Source organism: Scardinius erythrophthalmus (assembly GCF_964197995.2).
Source record: "Scardinius erythrophthalmus genome assembly, chromosome: 9".
Taxonomy (NCBI): domain Eukaryota; kingdom Metazoa; phylum Chordata; class Actinopteri; order Cypriniformes; family Leuciscidae; genus Scardinius; species Scardinius erythrophthalmus.
In genome coordinates, this window is record NC_138229.1 from 17,642,845 (window position 1) to 17,664,711 (window position 21,867).

General features: G+C 37.2%; 1 long non-coding RNA gene across 3 annotated transcripts in view; it reads right to left on the bottom strand.

Moving 5' to 3' along the window:
* Positions 1-21,867, bottom strand: part of LOC308695285 — a 96,311-nt gene that overhangs the window by 31,848 nt on the left and 42,596 nt on the right. For 2 of the 3 annotated variants that reach the window (XR_014030683.1, XR_014030684.1), the window contains one exon: positions 19,026-19,845. The exons of the other annotated variant lie outside the window; for it this stretch is intronic. This is a non-coding gene — a long non-coding RNA (uncharacterized lncRNA). Of the gene's footprint in view, positions 1-19,025; positions 19,846-21,867 lie in introns of those variants that run through there. 3 annotated transcript variants of the gene reach the window in all.

The following is a 21,867-nucleotide window of genomic DNA, read 5'->3' on the forward strand; positions in this document are numbered from 1 at the left end:
ATGAGTCTCTTATGTAGGCTAGCTAGTGAGTTGTGAGTGAAAAGTCTGCTGGCGTAGTTTTAGAAATACTTGTCAGAAGAAATGACTGAGGTAAGTTCCAGCACAGTCTGCGTGTGTCTTCTGTAATGTCTCGAACCATAGTTTCTGACAAAAAAAAAAAAGGCTTTCAAGAGCTTGATATAGCCTAGTTTTTTTTTTTAGTAAATGTATGACTTGCAATCTTTATAAACATCGACTGAGGAAAGGAGAAATAAATGGACAGGCGCCAGTTTTGAGAAGAAAAGTATACCCGTTTAGTTGAACGAATGATCGTCAATATTTAAAACTTAAAAAATGTAAACTTACATGATAGCCTACCCTACCATGATGCATGTCATCTTTCATTTTATTGTGTGTAAGTTAACATCTAAACGAGGCGATCATCAGCGCTGCCAGTCAGGAGATTAACGAGCAGCTTTGTGGGTTTGTGAGTTTTAATGTTAAAGACACTTTCAACATTACAGTAATATTTTACTTTTAATAAAATAATGTTTTATTTTAATGCCTTAATGTTGATAATATTTGTCCAAATTACTATTTTATTACTATTACTATAATTCAGTTTGCAAATGCTGAATACACATTTTGTTTGTTTTTCACATTTGGTCATTTGGTAATGTTTGCAATAATTTTAATTGCATATTCAATAATAAATTGATACTTCCACAAAAAAAGCTTAACTTGACATAGGTCAACATTTAACATAGGTCAGCTGAAACCAGGGATGCTTTCACACCTGATGTACTCATTATTTAATAAGAAGAATGGCATCTATGCTAATGTTTGTCTTTCTGTTCATTCTAAAGTTTACTGAAGTCAGCCGGATCCGGGCCGTATCCAGATCAGAAGGTGGACCTGCGCCTGGACCCATCCATGACGCATCCCTGAAGGACCAGCCTCATCAGCCCTGTGAAGGCCTCATCGACATGACTGATCCTCAACAAACTCGTCTCCATACCAGTGTGATGACTCCGACTTCCAACCAGATGAAACTGGATAAATATTCTGAATGTTCTTATTCAATCTGACTTCTGACCTGTAATGCTGCCTGGATCATAATCATACACTGTTCGCTCGTTGGCCAGAGGAGAACTGAGCGACTGAGACTGGTTTCTCCCAAGGTTTTTTTCTCCATTCTGTCACTGATGGAGTTTTGGTTCCTTGCCACTGTTGCCTTGGCTTTTGGCTTGCTAGTTGGGGACATTTAATATTCAACGATATTATTGATCTGCCTTACTTAAGGTGGATGATGATGCAATATTCTTCTAGAAACAAACTTTGTTGTATTATATTCATGTTACAGTATCACTATGAAGCTGCTTTGATACAATCTGTATTGTAAAAAGCGCTATATAAATAAAGATGACTTGACTTGTGTAATCAACAGGTGAGGATCAACATGGTTGAATATTTACAAAATGAGATGACTGGTGAATTGCTGCACATTCTGTGCCTCAGGGATGAAATGAGGGGGACATGTCAGACCTTTGACATTGATTAACATTTGTATTCGATAAAGAAAAGTATTAAAGAAATGTATAAAATAAAAAAAATGAGATTTAAATCATACAGTGGCCTCTCTGGTTTATTGTATTACAGAGATAATAATTATTTTAGTTCATAATATAAAAAATATTTGTTTCTAATTTTATTAAGGCAATGAGACAAGAAATAACCCAGCACATGAGTAAGACTTAACCCAGCAAGAGGGTTAATTTCACCCACTGGTTGGGTCAAATGAATGACCCAGAAATATGGGTTAAATGGTTAAACCCAGCACTTGGGTCAAACCAACCCAGCGCGTGTTCTGTCCAATAGTGACCCAGCCGTGTGGTTAAGGTTGGGTTATTTTTTAACCCAGCAGTTTTTAGAGTGTAATATTTCTGGTTATTAAACTTTGTAGAACCATGAAAATGGATTCAAAGTTTAAAATTGATTTGAATTTAATTAATTTGAATTGATTTTGACATGATCAAACACACACTTTTCTGAATGTGAGTAAAGTAGAACCAAACTAGTTTGTCTCAGGACAAATCATAGTTTGAAATGTATTTCACTCAAAAATGAAACATCTGTCATCATTTACTCAACTCTCATGTCGTTCCAAAACTGTATGACTTTCTTTTTTCTGTGGAACGATGAAAAGATGAAACAATTTATTTTATTTTCTTTGTCTATAAACTGAAAGTCAATGGTGTTTAATGTTGTTTTGAAACCAACTGACTTTTCTTTTTTTTTAATAGACCGAAACAGCTGAAATATTATGTCATACAGGGTTGGAAGAAACAACAGTTTAGTAAATGATGACAGCATTTTCATTTACATAGTAGAATGAAATAACCTTTTAAGTGTCCAAAAGTTTTTTGGGTCACTGTACATTACCAAAGGCCATCCTGACCTAAAAAAAAAAAAGACGATGAGACTATTAATACATTACAGGCAAATGAACAACAGAACTGCTAATTCATCCAAAACTGCAAAGGATCCAATTACACCCCATAATGGGACTGGGACATGCACAATGTGAGTGACAAAGCCTCTCGGAGAGACGCCGTTGTGTACACAGAGCCTGACAGCACATGTGAAAGGATTTGATCCTCACCCCACCTCCATCTCCGGTCTGCTTTAGACCTGTAGGATGCAGCGCCACAAACATTTCTGTCCTAAAGTCAGCTGTAGTTGGGCTCTGATCCATGAAAGCAGCAAAAGTCACTCACTTGGTTTTCACAGATTTACATAAAGGGGTATGAATGATGAATAACGGCATTGGAACCTCGCCTGGGAACGACCTTATGGATTTTTCAGCTCTTTCCCTCCGGCACACTGAGACCCACCGCTTTAGTTGAATCTGCTCTGAGAACTGAGCACTTTAACAGCCATTTGTCATGGCACAGGTAATTGTGTCAGAGTTAGGCACACCCTGGGTAAACCTCCACAGGCTGCCATGATGGGACTTGTTTGCATGTAACAAGCAACATTGCCTTTCCCAGCCTCAGCTCGACACAATATTTGAAATGGCAAAGTGCTGAGTAGTCAGGACCATACGCATTATAGTGCCAAGAGGCAGCATTCTTTCCAATCAGCCTCTTTCATGTGAAACAACTGCAGGGATGCACTGGTGACATATAACACTGTATGAATGTAATGAATGCTCTTCATGAGGCAGGTCTATGCATGAGTATGACGGTTCACTGGATCTCTGCCAGTGCAAATACTCTCAGTAACTGATGTCTTTGGCATGCACTCTTTTTTTTCCACAGTAATATGAATGGTAAGCGGTTAATCTTATTCACGACTCACGCACAATGCAGTGACGGATGATTTGCTTTTTTTCATAATAGTGTATATAGAGAAGTGCTTTCTGAGCACATTGGAGCCATTGTGTAAAATGTCTTCAGAAAGCAGCCGAAGAGTCTTATCAGATAGCTGGCAATTTAAAGATCAATGGCATGTTTCTCCAGAGACACTTCAAGATTGTGTCAGAGAAAGGCTTGCATGAACAGACTTGCAATAAATACAGCCTGTAGAAAAGTTTATCATTATATTCACACTGTGCTTCATGACATCAGCAAATTCTTGTGTGATATTGATTAATTACTTTATACAGCAGTTATATAAACCAGAAGTAAATATTGAGAAACATGCTATTATTTACCAAGGGTAAAACATTTATAAACTTACAAATAAAAGAATTTATTAACTTACAAATGATTTTGAACTTTTGAACTTTCCATTCATCAAATAATCCTGACAAAAACGGTTCCCACAGAAATATTAAGCAAAACTGTTTTCAACGTTCAGAATAATAAGAAATGTTATCTGCGCATATAAGAATGATTTCTGAAGGATAATCTGACACTGGAGACAGCAGTAATGATGCTGAAAATTCAGCTTCGCATCACAGGAATAAATACATTTTTTTAAAACATATTAAAATAGAACATTTGTAATTTAACAATGTTACTGTTTTAAATGTGTTTTTGTATTAACTGTATAGTGTATAAAAAATCAATGTATAGACTGACTGTCTGGAACTAAGGACTTGAGCTTAATTAAAAAGCAGATTATAGATCTTATTTACAACGCACAATTATTAGGATATCCGACTAGTTGATCATTCTCAAACTGAATAATGAATCTTTTTCTCTTGTTCAGACCAACAGTTCCGAGGAGGAAAAAAAGATTTTGGCCAGTAAAGATGGCATGATTAAATAAAAATGTATATATTTTCTTCAACTATTAAACTAATATTTTCCTTTGAACAAATTCAGAGCATAGAGATGCAGTCAAAATGGTCTGGTGTATTTGCAGTATACTATCCAGAGGTGGACGAAGTACACAACTTCCTTACTTGAGTGAAAGTAGATACTACTGGGCAAATATTACTCCGTTACAAGTAAAAGTTGTAAAGACCTATTTTTACTTAAGTAAAAGTACAGAAGTACTTAAGTATCAAACTTAAGTAAAAAGTAAATGTCAATGCATTGTTTTATTATTGTTGCATTGTTGTATGTAATACTTACCGTACACTGTAAAAAATTTGCTGTAGTTTTGCAGCTGTTTGCCAGTAACTTACTGTAGATTTAAATTGATGTTATTTACTGGCAACAGTTTGTTCAAAGTTAAATGAACATTAAACATTAACAAGTCTTTGTCTTTAAAGAATAAAATTATAAAATAACAATCTAATGCAAAGCATTCTGGGAACCAGAAATCTTCATCAACCTTTTTCTGTTTTTTTCCTTCAGATTTTGGTTCCCAGAATGCTTTGCATGAGGATGTTATTTTAGTTTTATTCTGTAAAGATAAAGACTTGTTAATGTTTAATGTTCATTTAATTTTGAACAAATTGTTGCCAGTAAATAACATCAATTTAAATCTACAGTAAGTTACTGGCAAGTAGCTGCCAGTAATACTGTAATTTCTACAGATTTTTCTAACAGTGTATGCCTCTGAATCTATGCCTGCATACCTACCCTCATGTCAATATAAGATTTATTTCTAGAACACAGTTCCAGTAGTGGGATTGAATGTGAGATTGAATAAGTGCACTCAATAATGTCCACAATGGTTTCGGACACCCAAATGGCTGTTCCCTCAAAGAGTGCCCTATTTAAAGTTTTTTGGCTTTTAGTATGAATATGTTAGCCTTACTGTTATCCATAAGCTAGTGTGCTCCAAAAAAGTGACAAAATTCGCATTTAGAAAACCAAACCCAACGTTGAAAATGAAAATCATGTTTATGTCAGAATCCAATGACAGATTGACGTTGATCTCCAACGTTGGACAGACGTATTGTGGTTGAAAATGAAAATCAGGTTGATGTCAGAAACCAACATCAGTTGGGTTCTGACGTCAACCCGACTTTTATTTTCAATCAATATCCAACGTCAATATGACGTCGGGTTATGATGTCAATCAGATGCAGGGTTCTGACGTCAACCCGACTTTCATTTCCAACCAAAATGCAATCCCTGCAACCAAAATCATCCACTGATGTTACTTTCTACTCAAGGACCTTGACAGATTTGTAGTGGAGTAAAAATTACAATATTTGTCTTTCAAATGTAGTGAAGTTAAAGTAAAAATTTCCAGAAAAAATAATACTCAAGTAAAGTACAAATACTCAAAAAGTGTACTTAAGTACAGTACTCAAGTAAATGTACTTTGTTACTGTCCACCTCTGATACTATCTAGTGTAAAAAGATCTTCGGTATACATTCTAAGTATGGATACATGAACCCCAACACTTGCCATGCCCATTGATAGGCACGTTGAATGGGCCGTATATTTCTATATATAAATAAATTTCTATTTTGCTGGCACGTTTTGCTCCCCTTACACAGTGACTGTTAAGCCAATGATCCTGATTCAGAGAAAAAAAATCATTTTTGTGTTTCTCTGTAAAAACCGCATGTATGACAGGTGCAGCTGGATGATATTCCTAGATCTCTCACCTGTCTGTCTTTAAACAGATCAGGCGCAAACTAACTTTAATACATGAATAGATAAAAAAAACCCAGCAGTCTTATTTATAGTATTCAGGTGTTTGAAACCTCTTCTCAATTCCCTTGCAGGCTTCCTTATCTGACAGCTCGCACTGCTTCATCGGTCTGCTGCTGTCTGCAGCAGAGCCACAAAAGCTTGTGTCTTTTTCTAGTTACAGTTCAGATAGTTCCTTTAAACGAGGATATGCGCTCACCAATGAAACCACGTCTCCGTGTCTATTGAGGTTTCCCTCTCTAGTGATCTGTTTTTAGTTATAAAGCAGATAGAGAGCAGTGGAGGAACATGCTCTCACCTGATAGCACATCTTGGCACAGGTTGGTAAATGTGCAGATGTGAATTATTGAGAGCAACTGTGAAACAAAGAGATATTGTTGTTGTGAACTCACGGATGCATTGATGTACATGCATGAGGTGTTGGCTTATTACTCCTTCACTGTCCTATAATGGGACACTTGGTGTCCTACATAACCCCCACGAGGAATCTCCGGGACTGCAGCCAATCACTTGGTGCTATTTGCTGCCATGTCCAGCATTGAATACAGGACAGGCCGATCCTAAAATACCAACATAGATTTTAGAATAGTCATTGGCTCATTTCCAATAATGCCGTAAAGAACACGCAAGAAAGTTTGTTTCTAAGAAAATCTATAAATACAGTACATGGTGAAGTAGCTATTTAGGTCTTCAGAAGTGTTTAAGTTAAAAGCGCATGACAAACTGATATTTAAGTAATATATTTTATTACAGATATTTAAATAATACTTTATGCTGTTTGGACAAACATATTTCCTATTTAAAACATTTTACATAACTATAATATAGGTAACATTTAAAAGGTCTCATTTGCTAACAATGCATTAGTTAACATACTGTATGAGCAATATTTTTACAGCATTCACTAATCTTGGTAATGCTAATAAAAATGCCCATATTCATGTCCCAGACAGCAACATAGTGTCGGCCCAGATCCGGCTCACGTCTGGTACGCATTGAATCCACAAGTACCAGATGTGGCCCGGATCTAATGTTAACAAATGATATCTTATTGTATTTTTTTAAGCCATATAGCTTTTTGATCCCAAGTTTTAAGATCATAAGGAGCACAAATTCATTAAAGTGTGTGCACTGACAGTGTAAGACACATGCAAGTGGTGCTATACTTAATGCCTCATAATGAGTCAGCAGTGATCAATGATGAAGTCACTAGTGATCATGATTCACCATGACAGCCGATATCAAACAGAATATCAAGCTGTATTAGATGTGACACAATTCCACACGGACAGACTCTATTTGATTAATTAACAGCATGACGAAGAGTGTCCTTCTCACTGTCTAAACAGTGTCACCCTCAAATCGGAAATGAAGTTTTGTATACGTGCCAGTCAGAGAAGCACTTGAAAGTCACGTTCCCCGTTTTGCTACATCTAGGATGAAAAGCTGAAGTTGATTATATTGAATCCTCCACAGGAAGATAAAATGTAAGGGTTTTGTCCCCCAAACACACACACAGCCTGGCCTCTGTTAAACCAGGATAAAATGACTTGTATTCATACTCAGCGTGGTTCAGTGCTGCTGCTGTTGCTCTGGATGGAGAAATTTTGGCACCAGATGATGCATTTCTTTTTTGTTCGAGTAATTCTAGTCTTGGCCTGCAGCTGTCAGATGTTTAGCCCTTCTGTTTGTAACATCCTTTTTTTTTTTTTTTACCACCAAGACTGTCAAGCAGTTCCTGAAACAGTTGCAATCATAATTATTCAACCCCTTGACCTGCAAGACATCTTGCTACAGAGAACTAATTTTTATGAAAATAATTCAACAAAAGCATCAGTAAACTATTACAGAAAGAAATTATTCAGCACCCAAAAGCCAAATTTTGTGCAGAATCTTTTATTCTTTCTAACCTCCAATAAACGCTTCCTGTAAGTGCTTAGAAGATTCTGTCACATATTGCAATCTTGGCCCATTCCTAACTTGAAAAAGCTTCCAGGTCACTGACAATCTTTGGTTTTCTTTCTTTCTTAATGAGATTTAAATAAAAAAAGACTGTACAGGCCACTCAAGAACATTCTACGACTGATACCTGAACCAAGCGTAAGTAGAATGAATGCAAGTGGATGAATACTTTGGGATGACTGTCCTGCAGGAAAGTCCATTGATCATCAAGCTTTAGTCTCTGCACCGAAGGCATCAACATCTTTGCCAAAACTGCTTGATAGTTCAAAGAATTCATGATGTCCTTCATACAGTCAAGATTTTCACTTCCTGCAACAGCAAAGCACCTCCATAACAAGACTGGACCACCTCCATATTTGACTATTGAGATGGTGTGCTCATAAGCTTTGCCTTTTTTGCGCCAGACATACTGTATACATGATATACATGTACCGCTGATCCATGGGTCCAAAGCGTTCCAGTTCATAAAACTCCATAAAACATTCTTCCAGAACTCCACAGGTCAATCCAAATGAATTTTAGCATATTCAAGTTGGCCTTTTATGTTCTTCTTGATCAAGAGTGGTATTCGGCAAGATGTCCCAACATGAAGGCCATGCTTGTCTAGTGTTCTTCTTATACTCTGCATTGGAATGTTTTTCCCCCTTTTATCAGGTCATTGTGCAAGTCTTTGGCAGTAAATTGAGGGTTTTTCTCAGTTGCTCTGATTAAACATTGTATAATGATATAGTGCTTTTTCTTCAACACCCTCAAAGGTTTTCTGGTACAACACATTTTAAACTTATGAATAAGGCTGTCTCTAGGAACTTTTAGTGTTTTGAAAATCTTGTAGCCATTGATTTTCTAATGTAATAAAACAATCTGTTCTCTATAGCTTTTGTGAGAGCTCTTTTGACTTGGCCATACTTGCAACTTAACTTTAGCACATGCATGTTAAATGTATGTGTGTAACAGCCAGCAGCAACAGCACAAGCTAATTTAGTTTTGTTATAGAGTTTCCAAAGGCTACATTTTTTAACACAATTTTGTTTCATACCAAACAAATAAGTGACTTAAAAACAGCAGTGTGAATATGGGTTGCATAATTATGACATCCTATAAAAAAATCCTATAACTCAAAAAAGCATGACATTATCACTTTTAATTTGCCACTAAACTAGATGCAATTAAAAAAAAAAAAACTCTGTTGAATAATTTTGTTTGCAACTCTTAGGACACTTCTTTTGTGTCTTTAAACAACTCAGATTAAAGTGAGGCAGATGCCGGGCCAAGCGAGCTCCAGACTCAATCCCTTGTTTTAGTGCAAACATGAACAATTTTATTTCCCTGCAGAATCACAGCAGATGAGAGTGCTACAGATCACATCGATCTAGAAAAAAAGAGCACTAAGATGAAGCAACACCTTTGTAAATACATTTAAAGGAGTCATCAGATGCAAAAAATCACTTTTATATGGTGTTTGCATATAAATGTGTCTTTGCAGTGTGTGGACAACCACCATACAATGAGAAAAATCCATTCACTCCTTTTTTTTAATTTTCAAAAGGCCTAAACCCTCTCAATAATCAAGCCTTTTGGATTTTCTGAGCAATATGTTGTCACATTGCTCATGCTCCGCCCACGACCGCTGACGGACTGTCTCGTATTAGCATATTTCTGCCCTCAGCCATTCGACACCCCCCACGGAAGAGAGGGGTGGGGTGAGCAGTTGCTCATTATCATTTAAAGAGACATGCACCGAAAAGGTTTTTGAGGAGGTAAAAAGGGTGTTGTTTTACACAACCATTGAGGAATTTTAACTAAACTATGTCACAAACTTTACATGAAGACCCTAAAGAATCATACCAACTTGTGGAAAATGGGCATCCAACGACCCCTTTAAAAATACATCATTCAAAGGTTTGGGGTTGATGTTTTTGAAATGTTTTTGAAATAAGTCTCAATATAAAATAACTTTCCTATTTTAACATTTTTTATTATTTATTTTATAAATTAATTTATTCCTGTGAAGGCAAAGCTGAATTTTCAGCATCATTACTCCAGTCTTCAGTGTCACATGATCCTTCAGAAATCATTCTAATAGGCTGATTTGATGGCTTCATTATTATTAATGTTGAAAACAGTTGTGCTGCTTAATATTTTCGTTGAAAATTTCATTTTTTCAGTATATTTTTATGAATAGAAAGTAAAAAAGAACAGCATTTATTGAAAATAGAAATATTTTATAACATTATAAAAGTCCTGGGTTTGATTCCAAGGGAACGTGTTTTGGTGCCAAATGCACGCATTAAATATTATAAAGCAGAGAATAACTAGAATAATAGATTTTCAATAAACACATTTCAACTAGGCTACTTTTCTATTACTTATTTGAATCTTGTACATTTCTAAGACTTACATTTTAATAACAATTAGAAAATTTTAAATCACAATTTAAAAAAATCACTGATATTTTCACGATCTTGCAAGCAGGAATGGCAAGGTATGAGGGCTTTTGACAGTTTGATTAAGTTGATTCTTCTGTCAGACGAATTGATTTTATTGTATCAAAATATTGGGGCAAATAAACTGGCCACATTAAAAAGAATACAGTTGTAAAAAGCCCATTTTCCCTCATGGACTTCTTCTTGTAGCTGAAAGCAGCAGCCTTTTTACGTTAAGTTTTACTGAAGATAAGATTCTTTTTGTTCGAAAGGAAAATCCTCTATACCCTTAGGGGTTCAAGGGTGTAAAAAACTAATTGAGGTTCAACTCAAAAACGGAGAGGAAATGAACACACAACAATAATCCTTTAAGTGCCCATAAGTTTTTAAGATGGAAAACAACAGTTAAATGTATGGCATTGTTGAATGATTGCTGTGTGTTGATGTCAATGAATCACACCCTCAGTGAACATCATGTGGCGAGTCTGTTCACTTCAACAGAGACATTGCACAGTCGTCTCTTTATGGCTATTGATGGACTTCATAAAGAAACATGACAAGCTGCAGGCTTGAAGAACCCATTGATACTATCACAAGCTACTATGCCCATTTAACAGAAACAGAAGGTCTTCACGCTCGATTAACGGAACATTCCTGAGCTTCTAATCACAAATCTTATACCATGACCACAGGCTAAAAGACTTTCAAAAACAGAGCTATTAAGGAAATACTGTCCTGTAATAACACGCAGTGTTGTATCTGGGTTAGTGTATTTTTGTGCTGCTAAATGCTATAAAGGGTTACAATAATAATCTTTTGTGGAGCATAAAAATACAAAATATTTTGTGTTGCACAGAAGAAAGTCAGTCATACAGGTTTAGAATGACAAATGTGTGAAAAAATTCTGACAGATTTTTGGGTGAACAAACACCCTTTAACAAATAAATCCACAGTTAATCGCCGTGTTAACTCAACCTAACTACCATTATGCAGATCATAAACAATTATTTTTAAAATCTGACTATACAGTACCATTAAACACCTAAAATCTTTTATGCAGTGATTCTTGCCAAAAAACAAACAAACACATGACTTGAAGAGAAACCACCCAGGTCTTGAAAGCCAGTGTTTGTGGCAGTGTGCAAAAAGTCTTTCCCAAAAATAACCTGAGAGAAAATCAGGAGAAATGTGCTAATACAGATCTGAAAACCTCCGCTGTGTTGCCTCTGGGAGAGAACGCCTGTCTCAGCTCCACAGGGAAGGGAGAGATTTTATCTGTCACTATAGGTCTGTGAACTGATGTCTGATTGATGACAAGCTAGCCCAGATGATCACAGCTTCTGCAAAGGGCTGCAGCTTCCAGACAAATCTATACCGAGCAGAATCACACACACACACACACACACACACACACACACACACACACACACACACACACACACACACACACACACACACACACACACACACACACACACACACACACACACACACACAACAATTAAATAATAATAACAACACTGGAAGGCACTGTATTTGATTTTTAAAACAATGTAAAACACTACACTCTCTTCATGATGTTTACATAGCTTATACAAATATCAGGAATAAGATTAGTTGGATTATTCAAGTATTCAAGGTAAAAGCTTATAAACAAATAGGTATTGCCACTGCCTCGTGGTCTCAAAAAGCTCTCAAAGGCACTTCCACATGAACCTGTGGGCAACCATTTCAGAGATGAAAGACAGGGAAAGCGTGTAGAATTTGAATGCCTCCTACATGTGACTGAACATCACATTCCATTTGGAATTTCATCTCATGGGACCCAAAGTAAGTTTTTTTTTCATACTAGGGTCCGTAATGGCATGGGACGTGCCTGGACATGCCTGTGGACTGATGCTGGATAACTGATGAGCGCAGCATTCCGACAGAGCGAGATGTGACGTGGGGGTGGGTGCTAATGCTAATCCTGCTATTGTCATTCTATGGCTGGCTGAATGTGCTCAGCAGAAATGTCACCTTAAATTTGCATGCAAATCCCTCCTTTTTTTCCCAAATGCTCAGTGTTTATTGAGAGCTATAGGTCTATTATGAAGGGACGAGTTCAAAAGGCTGTTGAGCATCTGATGCAAGAAAATGGACTGTGTAAGACTGTGTCTGTCTATCTATCTATGGCCCTGTTTACAGACAGATTCCTTTTCCAGAGTCTCTTTTGTCCACTTCTGTCCTGATTTCTTCGAGGCAGGGGTCTATGGGCGGGAAAACGTATGGGCTTTTTCAGATCTTTTAGTATAATGGAGGAAATAAGCTCACATAATTTACACATGAAAGGCATAATATCTATCTATATCATGTTTGCTACCTCAAATCAAATCCAGAAATTGAATTAGAATTTTAAAGGCATTCTCAATTCAATTCTGAATGTTGCAAAACCCTGGTATCCAGGCAACAATTTAACCTGTCCTTGCTTCACTGTCCCTAAACTCACTGTCAAGGCCAGAGTGAAGCAAATATCCTTCACGTCAAATTCAAGGCAAGTTCAGCAACAATCAAATGGGAACTTGGTCAAATACTATGTCAAAGTATGGACATTTGTGTTTATAATGTTAGAAGAAGAACATTATTTAAAACCCTTTCAATGAGCAAGGACACAAAACATTCACTATATGGAAAAATCTCATTTAGGACAACATCACAGGCCACAATAATCAAAGCCATTCTCGTCTTTGTTTTACAACTTTCTTGGGGCAAAAAGCACTTTTGCCCCTTTCACTAAATGGGCTGTTTATAATTCAAAGCATACCCTTTTCCTGGTCATATATCGTCTAGCTGTACTGTTGCTGTGTTTTCTTTCCACTGTAGGGTTATATAATGCGAGTGAGGGCCTCTGGGTTTGGCTGGGGTCCAGTCTCACACAGGCCTCTCTGTGCTGCTTTTTCCTGGATCCCTCCAGCTGCCTTTATCACCCCAGCAGCTGACTCCCTCACATGCCTCTCTGCTCCTAATGAGGACCTTTTGGGAAAGAATTGTGACGCTTTCTTGTTTTACTTCTTTCTTTCCCTATCTCTCTCTCTCTCTCACTCTCTCTTTCCAACTGCCCCCAAGCCATTTGTTATCCTTGTCTTGGCTGCAGAACAGGGAAAGTCCAGCTGACGCGCACCTGCTTAGTGGCTGTGAACAGGACAGCTTTAGAAACGGAGAAATAACGTCTTTCTAAGTGGGCCAAATCTCTATCTGAATGGAAACATAGGATTTTTTGATGCACAAGGAACAGCAGATTTTAATCAGCTGAACTGCATTTATCAGTCCAACTGCCATATGCCCCAGTAGAGAGTGTTTATCGGATTGCTGACAGCCCATGTAAAATGTTCAAAATTGGAGTGCTTTACTCCCTATTTTTGCATTTCTTTGATTCTTTTTTACCTAAAACACCTAATGTAAAACCCAATCATGTGCTACAAATTGGCATAGAACTTTAATTTGGTTCTACCACAGATGTTAATAGGCAGTTTCACCAAATTTATTCAGTGTGCTAATTAAAATGTGACTTGCAAGTGTTAAAAAACCTCCAAGGGAGTCATTAGAATGTGGCTGAACTAAAGTCAAAAGCCATCAGGAGGAATCATGGTTTATACAGCGATCAGAGAAGGTATGGAACATTATGTGTTTAGAATAGTCTATTACATGCTATATCTGTCTACAGTTGCTGAGCTGTTCATTCATGCTGCTTCTTCCAACGCATTCTCATCCTTGGGCGTCATATACTGACGCTTTTGACATTTCGTCTATATCGAGCGCACATGGCACCCTTTAGCGTCAATATGAGACGCACAGAGCTTTGTTCGGTTATGGTTAGATTTAGGTCTGGTGTAGGGTTACGGTTAGACCGCTATAGGAGGCGCCTTCTGGACCATTTCTATCTGCGTCTCATATTGACGCTAATGGGTGCCATGTGCGTTCGATGTAGACGAAATGTCAAAAGCGTCAATATATGACGCCCTAGGATGAGAACGGGCTGGCTTCTTCATGCTACCTTCTGTCCATCAACACATAACACAACAAACTCTTCCGTTCAAACTAAAGGGCATCACTGAAAATGTCTGTCCAACCGACCGTCCAACCAATCATCCATCCGCTTCAGTTTCGCATTGGTTCTAGATTATTGTGCAGAGTAATCAGAAGCATTTTAAATAATTGCAAAAAGATCCATTGACAAATTTCACAGTTTTTTGGCCCTGGCACAAAATGACCAGCTAACATAATTTCACTAATAATATCATCAGCGCACAGCAAAATGTGAACGAGTACAAGTCAATATCGTTCTGACTGGATTATAAGAACAGACTGAGTGCTATAAAAGGAGGAAAGAAGTGCTTCCAATCATTGTGTTCTTTTCTTAGCAATGGTTACATCCAAAGAAAGACGTGCAGCCATCAACACTTTTATGTGATGCAAAGAATATCGCACCTGAACGACCCATTTACCAAATCATCAAGAGCTTCAAGGAGAGAGGTTCAACTGTAGTGAAGAAGTCTTCAGGACATCCCAGAGTGTCCAGCAAGCGGCAGGACCGTCTCCTATTGAAGAGTCGGTGAAGAAATCGTCTCACCACCAGTGAAGAGCTGGGAAGCATCCTGAGACCAGCCTTATGTGGAGTTGCTTTTCATCCAGGGGAGTGGGCTTTATCACAATTCTGCCCAAAAACACCACTAGAAATAAAGAACGGTATCAAAACCTGCAAGAGCAACTTCCAGGAGCAATTTTGTGATGATCTGTGCATTTTCCAGCATGATGGAGCACCGTGTCACAAGTCAAGAGTGATAGTGAAGTGGCTCGGAGATCATTACATTGAAATTTTGGATCTGTGGTCAGGCAAATACCCTGAATTTTAATCCCATTGAGAACCTGTGGTCAAACCTCGAAAGATGGGTGGACAAGCAGAAACCCAAATTGTGATAAACTGAGCACTAATAAGACATGAATGGATCTCCATCAGTCAGGAATTGGCCCAGAATGGAGTTATAAAGAAGGGTCAACACTGTAAATATTGACTCTTTGCATATTGAATATTGTTTGCCAATAAAAGCCTTTAAAATCATATGAAATGTTTATCAATGTGTTCCAGTATACCATAGGAACATGTGGAAAAATAATACAAATACAAAATCTCCTTACATGTACTTGTAATGCAATGTAATTATTTCAGTTTTTCTTTTTTAATTCATTTGCAAAGTTGTCACAAATCTTTGTTTTTAATTTTTTATTATGGGTTAGTGTAGATGATGTGAAAAAAGTAATTTAAAGCATTTTAGCATATGGAAAAAGGTGAAAAAATTAAGGGGTATGAATACTTTTGCAAGGCATTGTATATAGAAAAACATCAATGCTTAAAAATAAAAAAGAGAAATCAAAATTTTAACAAATTCAAAACAATAAAAGAAGAATTGGTTAAGGGTTCAAACATATCCCAAATGCTTTCATGTATAAAAATATCTGTATATTTAATGAATTATGTGATGGAAACAACATTGGCATCAGTTCATTATTTTACCTGTGTGGGAAAGGTATTTTTAGTTGTCCAGAGAAACTGAGGAGGGTATACACATCAGAGAAGCATCAAACGTGTTAATGCAGAAAAATGTCTGGTGGCAGACTCGAACAGCGCTGAGATGTTACAAGTGACTTTGATAAAGTAAATCCTCCATACCTCGCTACAGTAGCACAGATACACTGACAGCTGAACAATTTTAGGCAACACAAATAAAGAGCAGGTCAACTGCGGGTGTGTGCAGGGAACTGTCAGCTCGCAAAGACAATTGGGTTTGATGGAGGAGCTGGTCCCAGCTGGGTGTAGGAATACCGGGGAGATGGAGAGATAGGAAGAGATGGGGAGACTGGTGAGAGAAAAGAAAACAGAGAGGGGGGAGGAATCTGGGAGAGCATCAGCAGGAAACAGCTGAGGCAGAAGGTACAGTGATCCATCACATCCTGACTAACTGGCTCAGGTGCTCCACATCCTCCCAGACATGTTAGATAAATGATGGGCTTTGGGGGCCAAAGGGGCTTAGAAGCTGGAGTTTTAAGTCCCAGTGGATTTATACCACGTAGTGACCAGTCATTTTGGGGGGGGGGGGGGGGGGCAACCAGGTTAATATAGAGAAACTATGCTGATTTTACAGCGCTGTGGCCATGCTGCATTTTTATTTAGCTGATCTGCACACAAATCTGAGGGCTGGAGGAATAAAATGACCTTCAGAACAGTGAACCAGTTAGTGTGCTGCTGTCCTCAAAGCAGGGCTAATAAATCCTCCTTACTGATCTCATGGGGATGTAAGAGCCCATCTGACAACAGTCACCTCATTGTGTCCTAAAGACCTCCATAAGACATAAAAAGGACCTTTTTCTCCCTGAAACACGCCACACCGGTTCAGGGGGTTTATAGTGCTATCGATCAGTTTTCTTCCTCCGCAAAGAGTCACTGTTGAATTGAATATAAATGACTGCATGACCTCTATGTTAAATATATTAGTATTCAGTCAGCAAAAGCCTCAGGAGCAATTCAAGGCTTTGCACTCTATGGAAAAAATAAAAATAAAAAGGTGACCTTTCATTCTTCTTGAACATCACTGCATCCTAACAGGGTATTGGGGTTTTTATTAGTTAATGCTCTGTGCTGATGATTATAAAAAAAAAAAAAAAAAAAAAAAAAAAAAAAAAATCAACTAGTGGCCAACGAACAATGACCTGTTAAGCTGGTATTGATCTCACACAGGATCTTGGCACTGTTCTTGTGATTCTATGAAGCAGCTTGAAGGAAAATCCCAATCAGAAAGTCATTAACCTACCATGTACTTTGTATCTACAATCTATACACTTTGATCTACACGTATTGAATGGTGATCTATGCAAAACCAACACTTTGATCATGTTCTTTCTCTAAATTTGACTACAACATACATTTACATTAATTCATTTGGAAGACACTTTTATCCAAAGCACTTGCATCTGAATTCAAGGTATTCATTTAATCAGTTTCTGATATGTGAATTGAACCCATGAACGCGTATCATGCTCTACAGGAAACATACACAAACAAACAACGTTAACAAAAAGTTAAACAATGAGATAATTGAATATTTGGTATTTAGTTTTATACAATATACTTAATTTAATTAATTTCTATTTTTAAATACTAAAATATAATAAAATAATATAAAATAACCAATATGACAATTCAGTTTTATCAATTATTATATTAAAGAATTAAAGAATACATTATATAATCAAATAAAATATCAAATTTAAGAAAACATAAAAAGTAAATATAATAATAAACAATGAGAAAAATTAACAATATTTCAGTTATCTAATTGTTTTATTATATTTCTACTTTTTATATTGTGTACATTGTTTTTTATTTCTATTAAAAATGAGATTTCTAAAAGTACATATGAATTTAATATACTTTAGTATATTCAACTTTTTAATAAATTAAATTACACATAGTTAAGTAATTAATCAAATAATATTTTAATATATATAAAAATGTATTAAATATATATTAAATATGACATTTCTGAATTATATAAAAAGAATACAAAGTAAACACTTTATATAAAAGTAGAATTATAACATTACATATTTTTTCAATTATACAAAAAAAATGTACACAAGAAAAAATAGGGTGAATGCTCTTTGAAGAGTGTTTATCTGCTTCAACCTGTTTTCATTGAGTTTCTCTAAATGCAGACCGACGTTGTGGAGCGAGGGGAGGAGGACAGTGATTGGCGCTGAGTCATCAGGAGCCGTCTGGTCACCCCAGAGAGGCAGTGAGCCTCAGACTGTCAGCACTTTCTCACTGCCTTCACTACACTCCAGATATGTGGACTGAGAGAGATGTAAAAACATCCCTCTGCTGCTAACTTCAGTGACAAGTGCTTTAACAGGGGTTGAGGTTCTGCGGTTTGACCACTGTGTGAACTTTACAGGCCGGCAAAGCCCAAGGAAGCACACTAACACTAGGCAAACCGCTATTGTAAATCATGAGGTCATTACTACTCATCATGGGGGCTAATTCTGTACCGGTCCACATCAGGGTTTAGCCATTACAGCCACATTCATCATTCTCTGGCAAATTATATACAAGTGACAGGTGCCTCATTCCTGACCCGACTTAACCTCAGCCAGGACCAGAATAGTCAAACTCGGAGTGACCCGAGCCACTGCTGTTGAGTCAGCACACAACATATTAAGGTTTCATTTCATGAGGGTTTATTAAAACATTCAGGCCAAAGGGCTATGGTGACTAGGGAATGCCTCCGAAAGGTCAAGGTGACAGTCCTACCATCCTTTTCATTCGATATAACGACATTAACCAGGTCATCAGTCTGCATGTCAGATACAGAGTCCATTCTGACAGAACCCATTACCTGATTCTGTTTTACAGTGCCTGATTCTAATATTCAGTGGTCAAATATGTTTGAATAATAGCTAAACTGTATTATGATTTCCTATATAGCTGCGCTAGTTTAATGTATCTTCGATCAATGGTCTCTTTCTTCCCACATAATAACATAATAAAAACTCACAACAATATTTCAAGTCCATGTATTTATTTGTCTAGTAGCAGTGCAATAAGCAGGACATTTTAGAGCCAGCCGGTCACTGTTACGAAATAAACCCCTACAGGGGTTCAACCTGATCACCCTGTCAAGGTTTATGTACTGAAAATGACCAACTGACTGTACATTACCCCTTGTATTGTGGAGGTTACATTTGTAATTTTAAATTGTACTTCTCTGTAAAGGCGCCAACACTCCCCCAGCAGTAATAATAGACAGTAATTCATCATACGAGGGTCTCCAGGAATAAAAAAAAAAGAAAAAAAAAAAAGAGCGTGGATATGAAAACTGAGCCGAGCGCTAGACGAGAACATACAGAGGTCAGGTCTGTAATCATATGACCCGATCAATAATTAACCAAGGTCACCTTTAATGACGGCGAAGCAATGTGGCATACATTATTCATACAAACCTCTATTAAAAGACAAAGGTGAAAAAGTGAAGCTAAGATGATGGCTGGACATAATAAACTGAGAATCAGTACATAGATCTCTCTCAAGAGACATCATTTTCATACTCGTGTTGGTCACATAAAATGAATGTTGTTTACACAGGAATATCTGAACAGTGTAGCCTACATGCTCTGTGATGAAGCAAATTCCTCCATAGTTCCTACTCGATGAATCACCACAGGGTTGGAACCTGTAATATAACTGCAGTTCACTCAAATGCCACAAGCGGTTCAAAGAGACATTCATCTTTGCGGAAACAAAGTGAGCCAATCTCCACGGGAAGGTATGCAGCGAGAGAAGACGGAGTGTGACTGTCGGCAGTCGAGCGCGGCGGGACCACTTGTGCTGCAAGGCAAAAGAGAGAAAGTTTGGGCCAAAGTGGAGTCTTTGTTCATATCCCACGTGGCAGAAGGGGATTACCGTGTTCTCCCTCACTCTGACGCACATTCACTACACTAAATACACAGGAACAGATAAATGATGCAATGTCAAGCAATCCAGAGGGATCAAGGCTGCATGCCAAGAAAAAAAAAAAAGGACAAAGTCATGACTCTACCGGCACCCTGTTAACCCCGTGATGAACCCTCATTCAGCAAAATCTTGATAATGGATTGCAAACATTTTGCAATGTATTGCCTCAGAAAGAAACATGATAATTTTTTTTTTTGTGCAAAGTTCAGTTTTCCTGAAATGTAAATGGATACATCTTGCACTAATTGTTCTTCTATTGAATTACAGTATATACAGGATAATCCAGCTGTGCATTAAACGATTTTAATGCACGACGTGGAGGCAAAGAACCACTCAAAGCGAATCGTTCAAATTATTATTGAACAGCTAGCAGTGAATTATCCCGCTTATTCCATGGTCATTTGCCAGCATTGACGACTTAAAGGAACACTCCACCATTACTTCTTGTGGCCTGCGTATTCACAACGAGTACAAATAGCGATGCAGATCAACACTAGGCGATTTCCTAGGCAGATATTGACTTATATATTAAGGACTATATTAGGGGGAAGCACAGGCGAAGCACTGCTACTTGGGCGTGATATCTCTGCGCCCAAGTAGCAGTGCTTCGCCTGTGCTTCCCCCTAATATAGTCCAAAGTCAATATCTGCATAGGAAATCGCCTAGTGTTAATCTGCATTGCTATTTGTACTCGTTGTGAATACACAGGCCACAAGAAGTAATTAGGTGGGGTTTTTTTTTTTATATTACTTTTACTCAGGACATGCTAGCTGGCAACAAAGGATTCCATTCATTATGCTAAGCTAAGCTAGCGCCGACCCTGTCAAACTAAAACAATGCATGCACTGAGACAAAAATGCATTTGCCCACCTATCTAAATGTAGGAAAGAAGGTGAATAAGCCCTATTTCAAAAAACGGTGGAGTGTTCCTTTAAAGCTGTTATTGATGTTTGCAGTGCAATATTTGACCGAAAGGGTAAAAATTATGATTATTTCTGTAACGACTCGCATTCTACCCGCTTTAAATCAGAAACAGAGATAAAGTAGTGCAGTAAGAATACATTTCTTTGAATTAATATCATTTATTTGAATTAATTACATTTATTTGAATTAATTATTGAGAGTGATAGACAGAGAGAGAGAGAGAGAGAGAGAGAGAGAGAGAGAGAGAGAGAGAGAGAGAGAGATGCGTGTGTATTACCTGCATCTGCGCAGTGTCTCTCTCAACAAAGCTGTGAGTTTACTTACTTCAAAACCAGCGATGTTCCCCCCTCGTTGCTGAGAAATATAATGTAGTGATTCAGTAGTGAAGCTATTAATAAACGGAGCAGCGTTGATAAAAAGTGTCTGTGCTCCTGAATGTTTCTGTGCGCGCAGAGAAATATCTGACCTCTGTGTGCGAGTTATGTGTGTGTGTGCTTCAATGAAAGCAGCGCATTAATATAGAATTTGATTAAACTGACTTGGAACTACCTGGACATTAAACCGTTTAATGCACAGTTCCAAGTCAATCAGAATAGAGTATTCAGTCAGACCGTGGTATAATATTAAACAATAATATAGTGAAATATTATTACAATTTAAAAAGGTTTTCTATTTTAATATATTTTAAAATGTAATTTCTGTGATGCAAAGCTGTATTTTCAGCATCATTAAAGCATCCTTCAGAAATCATTATAATATGCTGATTTGATGCTTAAGAAAAAAAAAATCAATTAATGTTGAAAACAATTGATTAAAAATTTTGTGGAAACCACACCTTTTTTTATAGGATTCTTTGATGGACTTTATATAGTTCATTCTTTGATGGATATAAAGACTTTATATCCTTGCAATTCTGACATCTTTTCTCAGAATTGTGAGATATAAACTCACAATTATGAGATATAAAGTCCA